General features: G+C 42.4%; 1 protein-coding gene across 1 annotated transcript in view; it reads left to right on the top strand.

Annotated features, from left to right (window-relative positions):
- ccnd2a (cyclin D2, a) overlaps positions 1 to 23,598 on the top strand; it is a 180,618-nt gene that overhangs the window by 60,156 nt on the left and 96,864 nt on the right. Inside the window, exon 2 of the mRNA XM_034084713.2 lies at positions 15,387 to 15,608. The gene's annotated coding sequence lies outside the window, so the exon portion shown is untranslated. The remainder of the gene's footprint in view (positions 1 to 15,386; positions 15,609 to 23,598) is intronic.

The following is a 23,598-nucleotide window of genomic DNA, read 5'->3' as shown; positions in this document are numbered from 1 at the left end:
CTTAAGACAGTTTGTTCAGCAGCATTTCCACATATGTGAAGCCTAAGTGAAATCGTCAGAAGTAGAAAGCTAGCGTTACTTTATGAACGAATCAGATCACGGTCACATGGCTGACTTGTGTCAACATGATGATGTTTAGTAGTTTATTGTTTCACGAGTTAGCAACTGCTCTGTCGGACCTGTTTGACACTCACGAGTGGGGAGTTAATTGACGTATTTGATGGCGTAGAACAAACTGTGAACATCTTTAGCCTATGTTAACCACAGGACCATTGCCGGTGTGGACTGATAAACATGTCAACAAAATGCTGACTTCTAGGTAAGGGAACTGGAAGTTGAAAATTAACAAACTCATTTTTGGGTTTTGGGACTTGTTCCACTCATCAAATATAATTATTGTTAACTATGTTTCTTAATCAAAATTAGCCATCGGACCAATTTAATGAACATGGTTGTGTGTTTGTGGGGAAACTGCCATTGTGAGCTATAGCGCCGACACAGACTGATTTCGAAATGTACCTGATGTCTCCCGTCTCAGTCATAAACTGTCCATAAACTAGAATCATACAGCTCACATTATTCACTCGAGTTGAGTCAAATGTTCTTTAACAAACGTGTCTGTTAAACTGTAGCGCGACCTCTGACTAATCTTCAGTCCAAACTAAAACGATGTGAGTTTCTGTAAAGGTATTACACAGAGAAAGAAGTTTAGGGCTCAGTTCTTGGTTGTGAGTGTTGTGGGTGTCGTCAAAAAAGCTTTCGCAGTACAGAGGAAGATGACTGTAGAAAAAGAAAGCAGGCAATGCAGTATGTGTGTTACAAATGCACATCATATTTTGTTTTCTACTTGCCCCCTTGTTCTTTTTGTTTTTGTGAATGTTGTTTATTATTTTATTTTTATGTTTCAGAATTAGACAGGAGTAGAAGTAGTTGGTTGGGGGTCTGGCCGACCAATGAGCACAGTTGGCTGTTTGAAAAAGGTTTGCCGATCCATGCACGTATGTTTTCATTTGGCCTTCGCAAGAATCATTCAACAGTCTTAATATTGAGAATTGAGAATTGAAAGTGGTGCTTAAGCCTTTGTGGGAAAATGAGGTTTGGGGTGTGGTGATATTCAAATCCAAACTAGGACCTCAAGAATGGCCGTAGAGTTGAATAGAATTCACAAAGTAAGGCTGGATTTGTTTACATCTTACAGGTGAACCTCATAAGCTGCTCCCTGAGGGTATGGCATGGCGATGCTCTCATGGTGGGGGTCGATCCATCAGGTTGTCATCACCTCATTATTTTTGTTTATATGGGGTGAACATATGCAGTTTATAATGCATGTGTTTGGTTTCTGTATATCTTGTACCTTTGTAAGAGAAGGAAACCCTCCCATGCAGTCAACCCCCCCAATGCCTACCTACTCAACCACTGTGTGTATGAACACACGTTTGCACACACACACATACAGCATATATATATATATATATATATAGTGTATATATACAACGCCACCCACCAAACCACCCACAAACTTACCCAGAGGCTTAAACCAGGGTTTTCCTTTTTCTTTTAAAACCACTTCCCTGCCTTTCGCTTGCTCCTGGTGACGACACTCTCTTGGAATTCACTCCTTGTGCTGGTGGTGCACTAAAAGAGAGAAAGAGAGGGAGACTGTTGTTCAGATCTCTGTGTGCTCTGCAGCCACTAACCAGGACCATTTGGTGTCTCCTTTCTCCAAACTCCTGTCTTTACCCCTCCTGTTCTCTCTTTTGCATTTATTCTTGCCCTTTTTCCCCCTTCTGTCCGGGTTATTGCAATCTCACATTATTTTGTTTGTTTGTCATCAGGCTGTGTGTGCGTGTGTGTGTGTGTGTGTGTGTGTGTGTGTGTGTGTGTGTGTGTGTGTGTGTGTGTGTGTGTGTGTGTGTGTGTGTGTGTGTGTGTGTGTGTGTGTGTGTGTGTGTGTGTGTGTGTGTGTGTGTGTGTGTGTGTGTGTGTGTGTGTGTGTGTGTGTGTGTGTGTGTGTGTGTGTGTGTGTGTGTGTGTGTGTGTGTGTGTGTGTGTGTGTGTTAAACTCATTGTGCTGAGGGAAGTGGGTTCGATGGAAAGCTAAGTATAACCATTATTTAAATAAGACAATAGTTTGCACTGATTATAAGAGAAAAGAATAAAAACACAAAAAAAGAAAGAAAAGAAAGCACAAATATTCACCAGAAATCTGTATAAATTCATATATATTTATGTAATATATGAATATATCTGGTGGTTTAAGTTTTGAGATTATTGCTTATCTGTCAAATGTAATGCCTATACTGTGTGCCATGCGTGTGCTTTGAACATGTACTGGTGGATGATGTGCGTGACATCTTTGTGCATGTGTGTGTCAAGTGGATGTGTGTGAGCAAGACATGGGGGAACATGCTGCTGGGTCCTCTGGAGGCCTGTTCAGGGACGACTTCCCCCTCCTCCCTAAACCTCGGCTGGCTCTAGATTGATGGGGGAGGTGTTGCCTCTGCTCACTCATCCATCACATACTTTATTTGGGTTTGAGAGGAAAGGAAAAAGGAAAAAAGACAGAATAAAGGAAAACAGACAGAATAAAGGAAAAAAGACTTCCAAAAATATCAGAGTTGGGCACTGGGGGGGTGGAGGGTTGAGGAGTTGAGTAAGGGGAGGCCCCCTTGTCCTGCGTAGCTCTGCTCTCCTGCCTCCCTTCTATTTAAGCAGATGCTGGAAAAGAAGTCTTACCCTTGTGACCCCCTGCCATTCTCCAGTCCCAGCATTGATAACAAAAGACAGATAAAGCCAAATGGGGGGGGGCAGATTTAGTGAAGATTAGAGAGCAGGTTTGTGAATTCCACTGAGGTTTTTTGTCATGTGTGTGTGCATGCTCCTGGTAAATGTGCGCTGCCAATAGCAGATTGTGGGATAGGATGGTCTGAAAGTTGTTGGTGGTCTTTGTCTACCATCCGGGCTGGGCAGGGTTTTACTGTGTGACAGGGCAGATGAGTTTGTGAGGCTCACGGAGGAAACAAAGCCTGCTGTGCCAGCCTTCCACTCCTCCCACGGGATGATTTATGTAGCAACTGGTATAAACTCAGATCAGAGGCCTTCACCTACCACTAAAGTAAGGGTAAGGGTAACTTTGGTATTTTTAAACAAAGACCCAATTTCCTCATGTTTTAGTGTCTTACTGTTTGATGCGTGCACATTTTTTTATACAATTGGTCCGTGCACCACCAAACTAAATGTTTAAAATCAACAGGTTACTTGTGATTTATTAAAGGGGCTGGCAATGATGGTGTAGCGGTGGCAAACTCAATTTATATTTTTGTGAGCTTTGTTGTTGTAGTCATATATATATATACATATATATATATATATATATACTGTATATATTATTATTATTTGTATTTTTGTGCCTGACTCTGTTTTACTTAGATAAGAGACACATTTCCCCTTGTGGACCATAGGTTAACTTTAAAGTGTAGAATTACATGTGCTTCTTTATGATGGATAAAAAAATACCCTTATAAAAACTTTTATTTAAAAAAATCCTATTGTCACTAGTTGTCTATGTATTTTAAAACAATAATGCCCCAATTTGATCAAAGGTTCAACAACTAAGTCCTATCTGTGTACAACAGATGCTAAAAGGCTGCTTTAATGGATAGTCTTGTTGAAATGTTGCCTATGGGGAGCGATGAATGCTAAATCATAAACACATTATCGAGAGGGAGAAATGGTTTCCATTTAGACCTGGACATCTGTAGCCGCACAGAGTACAGTGTGAACATATACAAGCAAACAGTCAGCTCAGCACCCTGGCCTTTGTCTAAAGTGCCTGTAGGAAAGTTGGACTACTCTAAAGGAACTATCAAATAAAGAAATCACTGTTTCCTATTATTGCTGCTGTAAGCTCGGAGGTGGCTTGTGTAGCTTATGCCAAACTAATACGAGCGGAAAAATAAATAAACAAAGAAAGGGAAATTATTACCTTTTGAAATTACAAATTGGCCGTCTCTTTATAGTCGTAGGGAAGCTAATGCAGTCCCCTAACAAACAAACAAAGGCTTTTACTTTTTTACTATGTTAAAGATGTAATTGCTTTGCAGTAAAGAGACTAAATCATGCTACTGTGCTTTCTTTTCCGACCATGATTATTCACTTCCACATATGGCTTAATTAATCAAATCATTTATTTTCCAAATAAAGCTTTGTGCTGAAGTCGAAGTAAATCAAGCTAAATCCCACAGTTTTGTGATGTAGAAATATGAAAATGTAGCAAAAAAAAAGGGGGGGGGCAGGTTGGCTTATCCTGCTGGGTTTGTTTCCTCTGAGAAGCTTTTCCAACTGCAGACCTCATGGTGGAGCCCCCAGAGGCCCTATTTGAATCACAAATGTCTTTCGTTTCCCAATCGTTCACAGGTTTCGGTCAGTTCAGGAATTTTGGTACCCATTAAAGCCTGCTGACAATGACTTTCACCCCCGGGGCCACCACAGGGGTCCAACCCCCTACTGACCTCTCCATTGCTGCCCAGTCATGGCTCCAACAGCCCTGCTCCCCGGGATCTGATTGGTTCAACAACGCACCCAAAAAACGCTCTGGGGTCAATATCTCTTTTCTCTCTGTCCCTCTCTTCCTCCTTGCTGCCTTGTTATGGTTCAAGTCGGGGCTTATCAAAGACAATCCAGTTTTGTCATGTGGCCAAATCATCTTGACACCCATTTAGCATGCTCATCAGAGGACAGTTATGAATATTCAAGAAGGTGCCAGGGGCCAGTGAGAGGCAGAAAGAGATGAGAGTGACAGATAGTGTGTGTCCAAGATAGGACAGAAAGAGAAACAAAGAGCAGGAGGAAGTACAACATAATGACCAATTAATCATGATGATTATCATCAATCATTAGAAGACCAGAAAATTAAAGTTAGTGATAATCAATGATAAACAAAATGGCACTTGAGAAGCACATCCTCCAATAAGGTAATACATTTGAAATGTCATAATATGGAAACCACATTAATGCTAAGAAGAAAATGCGTTGAAGTGTGATTGTTTAGGGTTGATTGATACATTTTATTTCGAATAAGTCAAATAAATAATTACAAAACAAAACAAATGTTGCAGTGCATAGTCATGTAAGAGAAATCAAAACGAAAAAATGACATTTACAACAACAACAGCATTAGCAACATAAACAGTGCCACATCTAGTGTTCGAAAAGGAGTGAGAAGAAGTATAACTTATTTAATCTCACCCCCTTGTCCCTAAATGATTTATTTATAATCTATAATCTGCAATACTTATCATTATTATTCATTATTATTATTAATCTGCTTTACCTGTTGATTGACATATATACATACACATATACATACACTGATATACATATACACATATACATACACTGATATACATATATGCCCGTACATATACACACCTACATACTCACACATATACACACATAGTCAAACACCTTCCCCATCCCTGTACCTCGAAAAAATAATTTCTCTGTATTTCCTCTTGAACTGGTTGATGTCTGGACATTGCTTTAGCTCCACATTCACATTGTTCCATAGTCTCACTCCACAGGCTGAGATACAAAAAGTTATTCTGGTTGTACGGGCCCTATGAATTTCGAATTGAAATTGTCTCCTTGAACTATATCCCCCCACTCGTTGAGTGAATACTTGTTGGATGTTTCCTGGTAAAACTTTATGATTTGCCTTAAACATGATTTGTGCCGTTTGGAATTCTACCAGGTCTGTGAATTTTAACAATTTTGACTGCAGGAATAATTTGTTAGTGTGATCAAGATATTTGGCATTGTGAATGATTCGTATGGCTTTTTTTTGTAGAATAGATACTGCATGTATAGAACTTTTGTAGTTATTGCCCCAGATTTCAGCACAGTAATTTGGGTATTTAAACAACGTGTTGAAATGTCAGTTGTTGTTGTTGTCTGACTATAAAGGCATTAACGCACATTATCAGGCATTATTTTGACATCACATGAATGCAACAAAATGTGTGCCTCTCAATGTTGACAAAAGTGAAAGATATTTTGAGTATCTGCCTCTTAATTTGGATCCGTTCAAAAATCTAATGGGTTCTTCCTTGGCTCATGATGCTCCAACCTTCCACCCATTTAAATGCAAATGGACCATTAGCTTTAAGGTCATCCTGCCTACAAAGAAACAGTACAAACCAACCAAGACAAAAACATAACCTGCTCTGCAAAGGTTAAAAACAGCATTTTAAAGCCACAGTCAACTAAATAATCATAATACTGATTTGGCTTATCGAGTTTTTCAGACCAGAGTTGTACTGTGGATGATCACTGTAAAAAGTCTGCCCTGCTTAATTTAACGCAACCAATTGCCACGAATGACCCCAAGCCTTTCCACGGGTCTATTTTTGACAGAATAGTTTGCTACTCTACAGAACAAAATTAACTAGAGAATGCAATTCCTGAAGAAATTGCTAGTGGGAATGCTTTATGCTGAAAAGCTGACACTAAACTGCTATGCTGAAATGTAATGTGTAAGAAGAAAGCGAAGAATTTAGATTGAAATGATACATGAACACTGGGGGCTTGAATGTGTGATAAGAGAAGAAAAGAAAGTAAAAAGGCTTGGAAAAGCAGCAGAATATTTGAACTGCAAAAATGTTGAACTAACTTGATGGCGAATGATCTGTCGCCACGGCAACGGTATTTGATGACACCCCATAATAGGCTTAGATGTGTTGATGGCTGCATCGTTACCAAACCTGTGAAGGTTTGGGCCGTTTGGAGCATTTTCATGAAGTTATGAGAAAACCGTGTTTCATGGCGAGGCTTGTGTTACTATGGCAACGGCATTTGAAGAAATCTCAAAACTGTCACGTAGATGTTGTCACGGCTGGACTGTTACCACACGTGAAGTTTCAGCACTTTTTGACGATTTTCATAGGAGTTATAGCAATATCGTGTTTTACGGCAAGGGATGCGTTGCCATGGCAACAGCTTTTGAGGAAAACTCACTTATGGCACATAGACATGTTGAGGGCTGAACCATTATCTGAAGTCTGGTGCTGTTTTAGCAATTTTCTTATGAGTTACGACAACATCGTGTTTTTTCCATAGAAACAGCAACTATGGTGAGATCTCAGAATTGGCGGAGAGCTGTTGAGGCATGGACCGGTGATATACAAGTGAAGATTGGGGGACGATCGGACCATGTCCATTGGAGTTACAGCGACAACGTGTTTTATGGCGAGGGATGCGTTTCCATGGAAACGGCATATGATGACACCCCATAATTGACATAGAGCTGTTGAGGGCCGGACCATTAACCATTATCTGAAGTCTGGTGCTGTTTTGACCATTTGCATAGGTATCACAACAACATCGTGTTTTATGGCGAGGGATGCGTTTCCATGGAAACGGCATATGGTGAGATCTCAGATTTGTCGTAGAGCTGTTGAGGCATGGACCGGTGATATACAAGTGAAGATTGGGGGACGATTGGACCGTGTCCATTGGATTTACAGCGACATCGTGTTTTATGGCGAGGGATGCGTTGCCATAGTAACACCACATTACGTAACATCAGATTTGATATAGAGCTGTTCAGGGCCACAGTGTTAACCATCATGTGATGTTTGGTGGCGTTCTGAGCATGAGTTATGACATCATCATGTCATATCTCCAACACACAGTTTATGTTTGAGCTAACGACGTTATGAAACACCTGTGCTTGAGCCCAGAGATCAAAGGTTTCCATGATGATGTGCAGTAATCAGTGAGAGGAGAGCCTTTCCATTGTTCCGAATGAGAGATAAACCTCTTACATGTGAACGTTTTGTTGTAGAACCGTAAAAGATATCGGTGAAGTTTCAACACGTGAAGCATGTCAAGGGCCCTGAGTGTCTGAAGAATGCTTTTTGTGTACTTTCGAGTCAATAATGTGGCCTTTTTGGCAGATTAACTAAGGGTGTGCGGCTGCTGCTGTGGGTAAAGATCAGGCTGAATTAAGAATGGGCCTTAATGGAGACATGTTGAACGTTTTTGTCACTTCATGCCCTCAAGAGGCATTTTGTTTAAGGCTGTTTAATTATTTTGCTTAATCTTTTTTTATTTTCCAACTTAGGAGAGGTTTTCCTACGTTTTTCATGAAATATTATGTCTCAGGAGTGTAGGGTTTGGGAATTATGGCAGGTTTTAAAAACGTCTGCATGTAAACGCACGACGGAGCACACAGCAGCAAGCTCAGACAGCCATGACAGTTTAATTTTGAACGTGTCTGAGAGCTCATATGAGGCTGAAGGATCGGTTTATGTTGTATGATATCTGTTAGAAGTTTAGGAATTAGGTGCGTCAATATGGGCGATCATATGGTCATGTAGCCAATGGTGGACTGGGACTAAAAATCATCCCGGGTCTCTCGACCGGCCCACTTCGGTACCGCTAGTAAATTGTCAACGGGGGGAGTGGGGATGTCAGGGGCGGCGGGTGCTGTAGATAGTAAATGTAAATATGTAAATATTTGTGTCACTGCATCCTGGTAAAATACAAATATAATGTATAATGTCTGTGTCTTTGACATTAGCGCTGCTAGCCACTTGTGCCCTGTACTACGAAGCCAGTTCAACATACCCTGGATATGTTTGAGTAACAAACAAACTAACAACAACAAACTAACAAACGAGATCTCGCTAAGCGGTCATACGACGCTGGTTATCAACTCGGTAAATCAAGCCAGGGTTTCTCTCTCCAGCTGAGAGCGCGTTCACGTCTAAGACACGAGTGGATCTGACTTTAATTACATTTGACTCGAGTGTTTCGTCAACATAATGTGTTGCTTAAAATAATACTTCTGCATGCAGTATGTGACACTGTAAGTGTTGCACGGCCAGATACGGCTGGAGAAGCTGACTCAGATAAGAAAATATATTATGATATTATATGATCGATGATCTGATTGATGATGTAATATGAATGATAAGTGCGACACGTCGGCGTCTTCTCTGCATACGGCAGTTTAAACGGTATTTCCTTTATCCTGTAATATGACTTGAGATTTAAACTCCGCACACTGAGTCAATCTCTTTTCTATAGACGCCAGAGGCGGGCAGCGTCAGGTAAAAGAAGTGATTTAGCCTTCCCAAACCTGAGCCTCACGCGCCGCCTATGGGGGATGTGCTATGATTTATCCGACCGGCCCACTTCGGTACCGGCCCATCGGGATTCGTCCCGATGGCCAGTCCGCCACTGCACCCAGCCCACGTAAACTGTCAACGGGGGGAGCCTCGCTGCGGGGAAACGGTGGACCTGGTGTCCCGATCGGAGTGGGAATAATAATAATAATAATCCGTGCATTTTATCCATTAATTTCCCCAACATTGTGGTAAAAAAAAACACACGTTTAATCCATGTTGTTGGTGTACTACAACTACAAAAAGCATCGGTTTGTTTTCTCATCAGGAAATGCAGACCGGCACAAACAAACGATTTTTAATCATCATCCTCACCAGTGGCGGCTGGTGGAAAATATTTTTGGTGGGGCTGTTGATAGAGTGAGTAAAACATTTTTTTTTGGGAGAAATGACCCCTTAAATTAGGACTTCTGGTGATGTAATGGCGCGTTTCCAGTGCAGCGCGGAGCTCGCTATGCTGCGTTCAGACCGGACGCGATGAGAATATTCGCTTCGCTCTAAACGCTCCTATCGCATCGCTCTAGTCGCTCGAGTTTCACCGCGGCTGCCAGCTGTGTTTACTCGCATCATTCAAACAAGACGCGCTGGCTTGGGAGCTACAACTACAACAACATGAACATATTTTACTGTGATTTAATTGTAATACACGTTTCAAAATGATGCCGAATTAACAACATACTGATACCCGTTAGTAAAAACCATGAATTAATGCTTTGACAAGTCTGCAGTCAGACGGCAGGCGAACAACCTTTTAAAATGCTTTCTGAATGGAGCTTGGCTAAGCTAACGTTAGATATGCTCCGACCGTCCACACTCACAACAACGGCCTACAGACATAAATAAACCAGCGACTGTATTCTCCATGACACAGACAGTCTGTGGTTTGTATTTGTGTAACTTTTGTCTAGTTTCTGAACAGATCGTATCTGTCCACGGCTGTTTGAAGAGCAAGCATGGGAAACAAAAGATAGCATTTACCTGTTTGCATCCAGCTAGCCATGTGAGAAGCCTTGTTGATACGTTTTGTCTTTTTCACGAGCCTGCTGTGATATATACAAATCGGGTTGGTCCGGTCCAAGGTCTTTAAGTATCAATTTATCTCCCAAACTTCTCCTTTCAAAAGGATTGGAGAGTAGCTCTTGCACGGAATTGGGTGCGGAGCACTGCGGACCGAGGTTCCGGCGACTCCACCTGCACACCATTCTCATCCAAATACTGCGTCACCTTGGTCACTCACAAGTCTAAAAAACAACTCACGTCAACGCACGTAAGCAACATGGGCGCCAACGTGAGCGCCCACGTGACCAAAATATTTGACGCCGCTGATTGGCTGAAATTATGTTTCGGCGGCACAGTTTACTATTGAGACTTTTGCAACGTGCTGGTTGCTGCTGTTTGGCTCGGGGGCTCCGCCCGGTAATGATAAACTATTGCCATGGGCAAGGCCAGGCAGGAAACAGGTGACTTATCAGTAACTTTAGTACTTTCGTAACACAATTTTAAACGAGATTGTATTGTAGATTATACATTTTTGTGATACCAATTGTATGATATTTACCTTGTTCATTAAAAATTAAAATATAAAATATTTTTTTTTTTTTTTTTTTTTTTATTTTATTTAATATTTGTTTTTATGTATTTGTTTGTATCCGACCACCACCGATCCTCACGATCATTTAATGTATCATATGTTCACCGCATTGACATGAAAGCACTAATAAATGTAATTTCATCCACTTGAGTTTACAACTACAAAAATAATCGATTTGTTTTTATATCACATCCTACGGGAGGAAATTCAGCAGCTCTCACTACCGATTTGTAATCCTAATGTAATCATCATCTTCACCACGATCATTTATGTTTATGTTCGCCGAATTGACATGAAAGCACTGACGAATATGAATATACTGTAGTCAACTTCATTACAACGTTATTAACGTGCCAAAACTCAGTAATTCACCATTTCTACGCATGACAACACACTTTGTCCGTGTTTGGCTCTCTCGCCACACAGTGAAGCGTTCCCGCATTGACGTCACTTCCGGCTTCCCCCAAAACTTCAAAATGAGTCGAAGGAATTTCCCCACGATGTTCGAAATTATTGATATTTAACGGAACGGTATTGCTTTTTCTTTTTTAAACTGACGGTTCGAGATTACTAGTAGCCCAATATTTCATTGCACAACAGTTGTTGGGATGCTGTCACAGGCTCTTTAATGAGCTGCGCAATACACACTAATGTTAAAATCTGAAGAGGGCCTCTTTACCAAGGTCTGAACAATGTTTAATAACTCTAAAAGTATGAATCTGATTTAAAAGTTGTGTAACTCGAATAATTTCAGAAAGATGTGTAACATTTTAAAGTTGGAATGAGGTTGCTGAGTGCAAGTATGAAGGAACAGTTAGCAGTTGAAGTCTGAAGAGTTTCTCCATTGACTTCCATGTTAAAAATGTGATGAATTATGGGATATATCCCTGGCATTATGAAAGTTATGAATGTGAAAAGTAATAGCCATTGATTCCCGATCGAGCTGAACGTTTGGATGTTTGAATGGAGTTTCTGCGATGTGGAATGTGGGAGCAGAAGAGGCGCAAAAAAAAACGGCGGAATAATAATAATAAGAATGGTGTGCGTAGAAGAACAGGTAGTTGGAATGCTGTATCAGCATTCCCACTAAATTACTGAATGTGTCTTAGATGTACAACTACAATTGTTGTAAGTGTTTGTATTCAGAGAAAGAGAAGGACTAACACATTTTGAAATTTAAACTGAGTGATCAACGTTAGAGCATGAGGGAAAACCCTTTGGCACTGCTTATGAATCACAAGCATTTTATGTCGTTGCTGTTGACCACTGTTTAGTTATGAATATATCTGATCTTGTGAGAACAAGAAAGCTGAGCCAGGAAGGAGCGAGTTTCTGTGAATGAGTCTGCCTGTCTCATTGACATGGATGTCAAAAACTTCTAGGATCCCGTCCAAGCTGAGACAAGTGATCATTTGGACTTTGAGAATGCAGCAATGTTCCAAGCTTTGATGTTTTCAGCTATTTAAGATCGTAGAAGGAGGCAGGAAGGGTTATCAAGGGTGCTTCATCTGTGAGAATTGTCGCTTGCAGATTATGTTTGTGTTGTCGTATTTAAGCATATTTTCTGGTTGACATAGTGTGCTTGGAGTAGAATGAATGTGTCTCTTGTCTCATTCGTTATTTGTCCTGAAGTTGAACTACTGAACAGACAGAAGCAATTTCAGAGTGAATCGGAAGTGTGATTTTGTGTGAAGTTGTTGCGATGGTCAGAAAAAGCAGGTACAAATAGGAGAGTCTTTATTTCCTTGAGTCGAATAAACCAAAACAACTATTGGGTTGCAGCTATAGAAAAAAAGTGGAACAAGTTGAGAGTCCTTTACAATTCATCTGTCTGTTGCTTTCTCTCTGTTTCCATAGCCAGAATTCACTGTGAAAGTGGATGTATCCACAGATGAAGGAGTCTAAGTGGTCAACAAATCAGCCCTGCTACTGTGGTTGGGCTGTTTGTTGACCTCTGTTGTTGGACCAAGTTTGTGGGATGTGGCGCATTTAAACGTCCCTCCACAACTCAGCCTACTGTATCTCACTGAGATGAATGGGGGTCAGGGCTGGGCCACCCACTCGTCACCACAGTCGCAAACCACTAAAAAGACTACTTGTAACACGCCTAGAAAAAACGCTTGGATTCATTCAGATGTTTATGTGCAGCTAATATGTTTATTCTTTACTTATTCCCAGTTCAGGAGTCAAAAGTTATTCACGATTTGGGCCAAACTGTCAAGTACCAGAACTCGCTACGTGTTACATGACAAACAACAGTTCCTTCATAAATAGCTTTTTTAAATAATTTCCACTTTTGACTGAGGGGATGAATTATTGTACACAGTCGTATGCATCACCACACCAATTTGCACCATCTGCAGTCTATAATGCAAGTCCATAAGTCTTCTCTCTTTGATGCGTCAGTTCAGTTCATGTTTCCTTCTAAAGAGCACTACTCTGCAATTTCAGACTGGTGAGGAGGTTGTCTATCTAAAACAGTCCTGGCCCATCTGTGTCACAGGCCATATCTGTCATTATCGGCATTTAATTGTTCTCTCTATTGCCTACCGCCTGCTCCTGACCTATCTTCAGCACTGCTCTCTCCCCAATGAGTCACAAAGGTCTTCAAAAAAGCTACAGGCTAGTCTTAGCTGACAGGGGTGGAGAGGTCGGCTCTTTAAAGTCATGAGTTGAGTTATTTTATAGGAAGAAGTTCCGGCCCAACCAGACCCAGATTGGTTTGTCACTTGCGGTTGAGTCATAAATGTACATGAGTATGTTGCCAGAGCTTGTGGAAATGAAGGTGGCTGTTGTTAATTTCAGAAAAGTAGCAACTTATCCCCTGCAGGTCCATCCTCAGTAACTGGTGAGTCCATGAGGCTTTCTGCTTGCTTCCCAGGACAATGGAAATGATGGTGGGTACACCAGTCAGTAATAAGAGGAGAGGTGGATGTTTTGGAGGAGACCGCATTATCAAAAAATCCCAGGATGACTCACACCACAGCCCTTGTCAGTTAGAGTGGGGTTTCCAGCGATCGTCTGCCACATCGTCTCCGTCTCTTTCTAATGACACGAATGCTGCTTTTTGACAGTTCCTTTTCTGATTTCCTCAAAAAAAGTTATCATAGTTAGTACTTTGTACAACATGTAACCAGACTTGGGTCCCCAGTGTTACTTATGAACAGTGTTGTGCTAGTTACTGAAAACCAGTAACTAGTTACCATTACTAGTTACTTCATTTCAAAAGTAACTCAGTTACTTTACTGATTACTTACACCAAAAAGTAATGCGTTACTGTGAAAAGTAACGTTTTAGTTACTTAAAAAAAGGGCTCCCATTATATTAATGCCCTTATAGCCTTCATTTCAGTACTGTTATTGCATTGGAGAATAATACAATCTGTTAATCAACTTGACATGCATTATATGCAATCTGGATTGCATCGATATTAGCTGGCTTTCCATTTGTGTCCATTCTTTCTCCAGGTAGTTGGAAAAAGTTTTCCGTTTCATATGCCGTGTGCCGCCCGGACATGCTATCATGCTAACTAGCTCCCTGAAAACGGGTGACTCCACTGTAGCAATAGCCTGCATGTGTTCCACAACATACCGTGCAATGGCTTTATCGACTTTCCCCAGTCCCTTGGTTAAAATCCAGCCGCTGTTGCTTAGGTGCAGGTGGAGGTGGAGTGGCGTCGGCTGAGTCTCTGTGGTTTTAGCTACTAGCTTCGTCCCAGAATGTTGTTTTTGCAGATGTTTTAAGAGATTTGAATGACTGGTTTGGGCAGTAGATTGGCTCTTTGACCCGCCAGGACACAACTTACATTTAACTAAAACGTTCTTTTCTTTGTGCTCGACTAAAATGAAATAGTGAGAATATCTCCAGGTAGAGAAACTAGACTTTAGCGCCGCCGCCGCCATGATAGTCTTGTTAGTAAACAACACGCCCACAGCCCGTCTCCGCATGTGACACAGGAAGTATCTAAGTACATTTACTCAAGTACTGTACTTAAGTACAGTTCTCATCTCTGTTCACCTGGCTGTTGACTATATAAAAAAACTAACGCAGTAACGGAGTAACGCACCATGTAGTAACGGTAACTGAGTTACTGAATTTAAAAAGTAATGCGTTAGAGTACTAGTTACTGCCAAAAATAACGGCGTTACAGTTAGTCCCAACACTGCTTATGAATTTGATTTATTGTAGATGCGTCTTATTGTGTCTATTAACATTGGGTAGTGGGGATCAGGATGCACTCATTGACCCTATACACAGGCAGACAGATACTGTACACTCGAGCCAAACAAATGCTGCCCGTCCCGTCAGCTTGCTAGCAAGAGCAGTGATAATAATTGTCAGCTTGTCTGTGCCGGTGCCAATGCCAGGGTGGGCTAGGCCTGGTGAGGTCTGGCTCAAAGGGCCTAGATCACTGTGGGCATCGGGAGTCCACAGGGCTGAGAGAAACAGGAGGATGAACACTCACAGTACTGCAAGCATGTCCAAAAGAAGCATTACAAAGAAGAATGGAGAAGTGTGGATACAATCATCTGCAATATTTCTGTCTTGAATTTCCCAAGCAATATATATCGAATCTAAATGTGCTCTCTGTTTTCTTCTTATCACAGACCTCCATCCAGATGTGGAAATCTAACTGCACTCAGAAATGTATTTATGAAGACAAGATGAATGATGCAGAAAGAAGCAGCACCAGAGAGCCTGTTGTGGCCCTACATGGGACCTCATGTTTGGGGTAAACCCTTTCTTGGCACACCTGGGGGACATCATAAACAGGGCGTAAATGACCAGCGAAACTCTAAGCCCACCTGTTACCAACCCAAGCTTTTAATGTAAGTTGTATGGCTTTATGGTTTAACCAATTAAGTGATATTTTTGTGATGGTTGTCCCCTGTCCCCTGTCAGTTAAAATAAATGCTGTGTGTACTTCAACCAGATCATCTGCATTTATGTAATTGTTTGTACATGATATACAAAATAATCTGCATACAGACGCCACCTGAGCTCCATACCTGCTCTGTGTTTGTCTCTGGGCTCCAGCTTGGGAGGAAATTAGATATTTCCGTCAGTCTGTGCTTAAGTACATGTATCACTCAGATCACTCAAGACTTGTGGAAAAGTGGAAAAGTGGTCTGGCATGAGATCTGTCACTAAGTCCTCCACATGTATGTCTACAAATTATTTAGTGGCCACTGGAATTGGGACCTCCTGTTTTGACTGTGGGAAATGTTGGCAGTTGCTTTAAAATCCAATGTTTTCCGCTCTTCATTGTGAAATAAAAAACTGCCATGATGCTTTGCAAACATCTTTACCTATAGCATCCACGTGGAATGAAATCACTGCATTTTAGAAAGTAACATTGAGGCATTTAACCCAATTCATGTAAAAGTCAAGTTTTAGTGTTTATTTATTTAAAAACTATTTATTTTTTGATATCTCAACCAAAAATATCAACGACCAACATGTCAGTTTTCAGAACATAACATGACTACTGGAGAGGAACAAGCATTTTTCCAACCTCTATCTCCTCATGGTAAGGAAACAATATGTCCAACAATAGCATACATGACATCCTCATCAATCCATTCCCAGTGCAGATGTGCAACAAAGTGTCCACTGTGGTAATAAAATGCACTCAAATGGCCCCCACTGGTCCTGACAAAGTCCAGTTGTCCAAAGGAAAGTTAGATTGGTTTCCGGAAAACGCATTACCATACGTCATGACTTTGACCTAGGAAGCAAACCTGGAGACCTTGGTGGTTGAAGGTAATGCTGCAGATGTGTGTGGCAGGAAACCGGAGGTATCAAGAGTATTCCAGAAGCCTGAAAATATCACTATTTCCACATGACGAACACATTTTGTCCTGAGCTCCAAAACCAAAGATGCTACACCCAGTCCCATTTCTGACCTTTTAAGACCTCATATTTGGGTATCCTTTCACCCTTGTATAATGTTGAGTTAACAGCCTAAACGGGTTTTTCCCTTGTCATAGTAGAGCTCACTTCCTGTCACTGGCCCCAGGGTGCAACGCACAATGACTAGCAACACCCATTGGCTCCTTAGCAGGCGGAGAGTCTGACAGGCAGGGTGACACAGGGGTTATTTGTTTCTGTCAGAAGCACAGAAATAGTCTCCCAACTGGTCCTGGAGTGGACAAAGCAGGCGTGCGTTCATTGGCCTGCTACCATGGCGGGATGTGCTTCTGTTGTGATTACCTGCCTCTGTATAGGAAGGGCTTTCTCTGAGGACCTGTGGAAAAATGCTGCTGTCTGCCAAGTGCCATGATTAGCACCCCGGCCTGGTCCTGGGTCAGCTCAGAGGGCAAAAGTGTCTAGACCAGCCGGGGGTTTTCCACACGCTCTTGCCTCAGCTGTAACTATTACTGTGTACAGTAGTTCCCCAACTCTAATGTCCAACTTTGGCTTTCGCTTTGGATGGCATCACTCCCTGCTGTGTGTGGTGGGAGTCGGGTCAGACATTGTCTTTACATATGTTTTGAATATTGTTGTCGTTAATGGCGTCCATTTTCTTTGACTCATGTTATTATGTTGTAAGGGGATTAAGAGATAGGAGGGTGGGAACCGTTGTGGTGAGCGGTATCTCATGTTGATTTAAAGTACTACTTAGTGTAAACACAACAGTTATTTGGAGATGTTATTGATTGATTGATATTGTGCCATTCATGGAGCCCTACTTTCTAATGTTAGGATCTTCCAGCTGCCAGGACTCTTGCAGTGCATTGTGCATTACAAACTGAGTGTTTGCCAGAGAAAGCACAACCAGTTAATGGTTCGGAACCCTGGCTTATCTTGGCCATCGACGCAACAAAAGCTGTAATTATCTGCAAAATAAACTCACTTCCTTGATTGTTATACAAATAATGCATTAAACAGTTCCAGATCAACTTTTTTTTCCACTGTGTTGCCAGACCCTGTCGAGAAGGAAAAGCATTCAGGCCACCAGTACTGGAAGATCATGTCATAGGGCTAATCAGGAAGTTGAGTGCTTTATGAAATATGAACACCTTATATAACCAATTATGATTTGCAAACTCTGTTTTGGTCTCTGTGAAAATGGCAAAACAATTGTGCATAATGTTTCCCACCTGCCAACAAATTAAGTTTCTTGCATATGTCAGCATTGTGTCTCCCAAGACCTTCTCTATATAGGTCCAGACATTATTTTTGGCAATTTGTTCCTGACGTGTACCTCCCACTCCTCCCACTTTCTCTGGCCCACCTCCATGAGGGCCGAGGAAGCCTGGCACTCGCCTGAAGCTCTCAGCCAGTCCTGGGCAGCTGGGATCTGGGGGAGCTCCCTGCAGTTCTGCAGTGTGCTGGCAGCCCTCTTCCTCTTGCCCCTGCCACTCTTAATTCTGCCTTTTTACTTCCAGCCAGCTTCAGAATACAATACAGAGGAGCCCTGTGCTGTACACACACATCCACACTTTTATAAGCCATTGAAAGAGACAAGACCAAAGGCGGAAAGAGGAGCAGACGCCTCTCAGATGCTGGGCTTGGCTTCGTTTGCCTCTTGACACAGACGGCCGCACACAAGATAACTGTTGTTTATTGTTTATGGAAGGACCCTCTGCCACACTCCACGCTCTCTTCATCTGGAGACTCCTAAAAGGGCCACAGCCAAGAGCCACAGGGGAAAATAAAGATGGAACTCACTGCATCTACTGTATGTGTGCAAGCGTGAGTGGATGAAAGACAGCACATGTGTTCTTTTGTGTTTACATGTACAGAGTGAATGTACACTTACTGTACAGTATTGGGCGCTATTATTGTCCCATAGCTTCCTCATGGAGTGTGTGCGGTTTGCTCAGCTGGAGTTGGTACTGTGGAGTGGATGGGGAGGCCATCTTGTTCGAATGGGGACTCAGTCACAATAACCTCATTACATCAGGTAATGTGGACTTCCGCCCTGATCTGACAGACAATGTACTATGTTATATAATACATTTGGCACATTTTAAGATGCATGTTCTTGGGTGAGTATAATATTGAAGGAGCAATTCAGATACCACAAAACCTAGATAGATGTATACAAATCCATCACCCTCTAAGTCACTAGTCCTGTTTTATATCTTAGACCACACAAGCCTACATTTATTTTGTATTCTTCCCATTATTATCCATGAAAAAATATGCAGACAAACTTTTAAAAGTTACTGAAGTTGATCAAAAGAAGATCTGACATGTATAGATTCCAGACTGTCAATGACCAATCTTTGAAGAAAGCCTGAAGACAAATCTAATACATTTCCCTGTCATCAATTGAGGTGTGTTCCAATCTAGATGTACATAACAATCTCTGAAATCATGAGCTGACTAATTTTCTAAAACAACATTAGTCAAAAAAAGTTCCATACACAGATATACAGCACAAAGTCTTGGATACATCAGTAGTTGAGACTCGACAGTGCTAGATTGGCATCTCTCCAACATGACTTTATCATGCTACCAATTCAATATGTTCAGTGAGAATGTCTCAGCAAGAAAAAAAGAAGAAGTACAAAGTCTTAATAATGGACAGAAGAAAATGCACATGGTTTGTTATGAGGTCAAGTTTATGAAGCAGATGGATATCTCTTTAAGCTAATTTGAGCAGATGTTAGGTTTAGGGTTATCAAGCCCATCTCCATGCCCCTCATCAGCACAAAATCCCCCGTTTCTGTCTCTGACGAAAAAGGCAACACTGACTCAACAATGAATGAGTATCTAGCCGCTGTATCACGCAACACCTTAATCAGCACATATTTGTCACTACCGACTACTGATACAACCGCTTCAGTGATGAACGGCTCAAAACCAGAACCCGCATCCGGGTCAGCACAAATTGGCTTCCGATCAGGCACCATGCCCGAGCCTACACCCAACGGGTTTTTTTTCAACACGGCAGAACAACACATGGCTGGAGCATGTGGGGCCAAACGAGGCTTCCCCTTAGTTTCCAGCAACGGACACTGCTCCTTCCAATGACCCTCTCCTCTGCAATAATGACATAGGTCCACTTTGGCCCCCTCGGGTCGCCCTGTACCTACAAATCTACGGGAGGAGCCTGGTGAAAACTTTGCACCACCGCGGGCATAGCCATCGTCTTCTCCACGTTTCCAATCACCCCTAGAATACTTCTCAGTAAAACTGCCCTTATGTGTCAACACAAAGTCGTCTGCTAATTCAGCAGCTCTAAACGCGGTGGAAGGTTTCTGTTCATTCACATAAGTGGCCACACGCTGAGGGAGAATGTTTTTAAATTGCTCCAAGACAATGAGTTCACAAAGACCGTCAAAACTTGCAACCTTTGCTGCCGCGCACCACCGCTGAAAATGAGAAGTTAACTCACGGATAAACTCCACATGTGTCTGCTTATCTCCCTTGACCCAACTTCTGAACCTTTGACGATACGCTTCAGGAACCAGTTCGTAAGACTTCAACACCGCTGATTTTACTCTATCATAGTCCAAAGCATTTTCGCCACAAACAGCTGAATAGGCTTCCTGTGCTCGCCCAGTGAGTACACACTGAAGTAACAGCACTCTGTCCGAATCTGACAAGTTTCTTGCCTCTGCGATGCGTTCAAATAGAGTGAAAAAAAATGTCCGGGTCACGCTCATTAAACTTTGGCACTAGTCGCAAGTAAGAAATGATATCGCCACTGCCCGATGCCGACCTATCACCACCATCCTCCCCTGGAGAAAACTTGCCCTCTCCCATCAGCCGTAATCTAGCATGTTCCACCTCACATTTCATCCTTTCCACCTCCAACGCTTCTCTACCTCCCGCTGCTGACCCCTCATCTCCAACTGTAACTTCTCCTGCTGCTGACCCCTCAACTCCAACTGTAACTTCTCCTGCTCCAACTGCAACCTCTCCTGATCAAACTGCATGGCCAAAAGCTCATGTTGCTGCTCGAACGTCAAACCAACTGTCTGAACCACTACCGGCACGAACCCTGCCGCACCAGACTCACTCTTCTGCAACACCCCCTGCTCAAACAAAGATGACACAATGACAGTTTTAATGTCATGTTTCCGCTTGCTCCCCACAACAGCAATGTCATAGTGCTCTGCTATTTCAACCAGTTAATAGTTCTTCTGGCAATCATCTAATAAAGACACTGAGGGCGCAACCACAAACGCTGACAAAGAAGCCATAATAGCCAATCAGAAAGCAAAGTATTAAACTGCCAACACGCATGGGCATAAGATTAACCCAACAGAGAATTTCCCCCTAACTGCCTAAACAAAATCTTCCTAATCTCACCTAGTCTTCATGTGGCTTGCGGCGGGTAATTACGCACTGGAACCCGGCGGAGTTATGGAGCGACCTGCACGCAGGTAACACCAAGAACTCACGCGGACGTGCCCCCGAGACAGCTGTCCGAAAACAGCTGACACTAACCACGTCGCCACAACACTATGAAAACAACAAACAGACGCAACCCAAGGGGAAACGCCACTTAAGCCTAGCGGGGAAAACTCTTTACAAAAGCGTAACAAACAGCAACATCTTACCTTCCGATTGGCACACACAACCTGACGACATGTCAAACACTAAAGCTTCCTGAAACCCAAAAAAACATGATGTGTCCCCCAATAGCAGCGCCGAGCCAGCACATTAGCTGCTCAAATGACGCCATGTGCTCTGAGCACTACACAAACTTTCAACCAAATAACCCGCCGGACGAGCCCCCATTTGTTATGACCCGGCTCAAAAGGCCACAACAAAAAGGAGACACACCATGTTGACGGTTAACAAAATGTTTATTTAGGACAAACAAATCAAATCAAGTCAAAACCAGTAAAGTATGAGGTGTGGATGTCAGTGGTATCAGTAATGTAAATGCAGGATGAGGATTGTATGGACATGTATGTGTGTGAGAGTGTTGAAGTGCACAAAGTAAAGCAGCTGAAGAAACTCATAGTATACTCAACAAAACCGGAGTGCCTGCAGGGAGAAGCAGAGCGAGAACAGAGAGGAGCAGAGAGGCTTCAAATAGCTGCAGGACACCAGACCCAGGTGCCCTGAGTTACTGTAATCAATGCAATCACTGCAGCCAATGCAGCCCAGCCAGAACAGCCACACCCTCTCTACTGATGGACCCACAGGGGCATCACAGGACTCATATAGAAAAACACAATCATGATAGCAAATAAGTCTCAATTAATGGTGTGTCCATTGGTTGTACTGGTTTAAAAATGTATCATATTAAAAAATAATTATATTAAATTGTATTTTATGATCCCATTTTATAAGGCTATATGTATAGCATGTGTACTTGGGCAGACTTCTCTGTCCACTCTTGTCTCAGCTCCTCCCTACCACTTGCAGCCATGTGCTGACAGAAAGGTGTTGGTGTGTACCAGGTTCTCAGCAGTACAAACCAGTAGAAAGAGAAATGCCTTCCTAATGGTGCGTGAAAGTAGTGATTCACCACTGTGTTTTTGTTTGAACCATTGGCAGATCTTTTCTATATTACCTCAACACTGTAAAGGAAACTATTTATTTGCATGCAGTATTATACACTTGAACAACGTTTGACAGCTGAAGTTGATGTGTCTCCCTTGACCTCATCAAAATGTGCAGTTGGTAGGAAAGAGGCTGCAGCTGGACCCGGATCAGGCCTGCTGGCGATATAGCATGAATAGCAGGCTAGCCCTGGGCACTGCATGTGAACAGTCCTGCTGACGACTGTACCGGCAGGGTCACAGCCCCTCCATGCTGCCCCGCAAAAGAAGAGTGGGAGTAAACAGGCGTAATAGGGAGAGACTAAAAGACACTTGGACTGTGTTCTTGTAAATAATTGCATTCATTGTTCTCGGCCACTGTTGGTTATGGTCACAAGCTGTTTGGTAGGCCCCTGTCTGTCTGGTGCTCCCCATGAGCCTGGTGTCAGCCCCTACGCCCCCGAGGGGAGCAAGTTGTGCCAGGGGTGAGGATGCCAGCTTCCTGACCCGGTGGCCCCGTGTCTGACGTGCCCACGCCAGGACCAAATGGTCCCTGGGCCAGCTCGGAGACTCAGGGCGTGCTGTGCGCATGCTGCTCTGCTGTTAAAAAAAGCTGGTTCAAAGAGCACATTCCTGCCCCCAGCCCAGCAGCCAAATAGCCAGCTTTCTTACTCGTATGTGTTAAAGCTCCAGATTGTTTCATTTTATTGCTTTGTCTTTATCTCGCCTGTGTCTGGTACAATCTGATTGGATTGAGCGAGTTATTAGCCTCTTGTTGGCTGTGGGAACAGCAGATGGCCTATTTGGGCCAGATTACCTGTGCTCCTTATCTTAAGTGAAGAATTTCGTTCCAAGTGCTCAGATGTTTCAAGAAAGCTACTTGCTAAAATCATTAAGGCATTGCAGTACAGTTAAGCTTATCTGGAAGTGAACAAACACTTATACTGTAAAGCTGTTATCCTGTTATTTACCTACACCAAGGGAGTTATGTTTTCTGCTCAATCTGCTATTTGCAGGATAATGGAAAAAGTATTGGCCTGATTTTGACTAGTATGTTGTAGCATGGACCAAGGAAGAGCCCAATACAATTTGGAACCTATGAGTATCATGAGGAAGATTCACAAAATGTGTTTTACTTTCATAGCATATGTAATATAGCAAGATGACGCCTTTGTGCTGTATTTCGGTGTTGGCAGAATTGGGGAAAAAGAGAAAAGTCAGAACAACAGCTTTCAAGCTTCAACACACCTTCTTGGTAGCATCCCTGTTTGTGGATTACTATTTAAAATTCATGATGACATCAACGTTTTTTTAAATGTACATGACTTCTTGCCTCGGGTAAAAAGAAACCATCCGCTGTTCATGT

This window comes from Pseudochaenichthys georgianus, chromosome 6 (assembly GCF_902827115.2).
Source record: "Pseudochaenichthys georgianus chromosome 6, fPseGeo1.2, whole genome shotgun sequence".
NCBI lineage: Eukaryota > Metazoa > Chordata > Actinopteri > Perciformes > Channichthyidae > Pseudochaenichthys > Pseudochaenichthys georgianus.
Note: the sequence above shows the minus strand (reverse complement) of the source record. Positions and strands in the feature narration are given on the sequence as shown.